Source organism: Plasmopara halstedii, assembly GCF_900000015.1.
Source record: "Plasmopara halstedii genome assembly, contig: Scaffold_2386, whole genome shotgun sequence".
NCBI lineage: Eukaryota > Oomycota > Peronosporomycetes > Peronosporales > Peronosporaceae > Plasmopara > Plasmopara halstedii.
In genome coordinates, this window is record NW_020189293.1 from 1,885,622 (window position 1) to 1,886,246 (window position 625).

Consider the following 625-nt stretch of genomic DNA (forward strand, 5'->3'; position numbering starts at 1 on the left):
GAAAAGCAGAGTTCTGCTCGTGTATATATATGTCTCATTTTGAAGATTTGAAAAACATGTGACTTGATACATGAAGGAGTCTGTACTGTATCGAAAAGGATCGTGAGCTTGCAAAGCTTCAGTAAAAGCTTTCGATCATTCAAGAGGATAGTTGAACTAAATGAGTTGCTTAAATCGATGCAAATTCGAATCTTTGCATGACGCTAGCCAATCAATATTCTCAATGAGCAAAATCATACCTGTCTTTCTCTCCGTCATGACGTTATTATACGAAGCTATTGGTAATTTGATTGCTTATTCTTTAAGGCTCACACAATATAGAAACGATGTTTCCAAATTTTCTATCCCTCGCTCAGAAAAAGTGAAGTCAACAGCAGCTTACCGGAAAAGCTCAGTGTCGAGCTCGCCAAGCATTAGCAAAGCCATGTACAAAGGTGCTTCGATGTCTACTGATATCGTGACTGAAATTATAACTGTTGCCAAGAAAGCAACTTGATCAGCTCAAACAGGGTCAATATTCGTGCCATCCTAAGTTCTTAAAAATATTTGGATTGATGATACTCCTAGATACACCCGAAAAGTCAGAAGAAAACTTTAAAGTGATGATGATTGATACTGGCGTCAA